This window comes from Etheostoma spectabile, chromosome 12 (genome assembly GCF_008692095.1).
Source record: "Etheostoma spectabile isolate EspeVRDwgs_2016 chromosome 12, UIUC_Espe_1.0, whole genome shotgun sequence".
Classification (NCBI taxonomy): Eukaryota; Metazoa; Chordata; class Actinopteri; order Perciformes; family Percidae; genus Etheostoma; species Etheostoma spectabile.
This window is the reverse complement of record NC_045744.1, coordinates 372,515-372,876: the sequence shown is the minus strand read 5'-3', so window position 1 is coordinate 372,876 and position 362 is coordinate 372,515. Positions and strand designations below refer to the sequence as shown.

At 29.3% G+C, this 362-nt stretch overlaps 1 protein-coding gene across 1 annotated transcript in view; it reads right to left on the bottom strand.

Moving 5' to 3' along the window:
* Positions 1-362, bottom strand: part of LOC116699375 (receptor-type tyrosine-protein phosphatase N2) — a gene marked incomplete at its 3' end in the record, with an annotated part of 318,251 nt that overhangs the window by 159,513 nt on the left and 158,376 nt on the right.

Sequence of the window (362 nt, the reverse complement as noted above, 5' to 3'; positions counted from 1 at the left end):
CTCAATGTCTAATTGATTACTGTAAATAGAATAAGTTAAAGTGATTGTTTGAAGTACTTAATTTACACAAGTAACAGGTACTTGGTCTTTTCTAATCGATTTGCATGGTTTAAACAAGTAAATCAGAAACCTTCTTCAAGTAACTAAAACAAGAAATTCTAAATTGCAGTAATTGTCACATTAGTTAGCCTAACTTAAATTATTGTGTTAAGAGTACACACAAAGTAAAGTTCACATGACATTACTTAGTTGATGAAAATAGTAATTCTGAGTAGTCTATACTAAGTCAGGAGTACATCAAAAGTAAATTGTCAAGTACACCACACAAAATGTCTTTAGTTACTTAAACTCAAGAGTAAGTG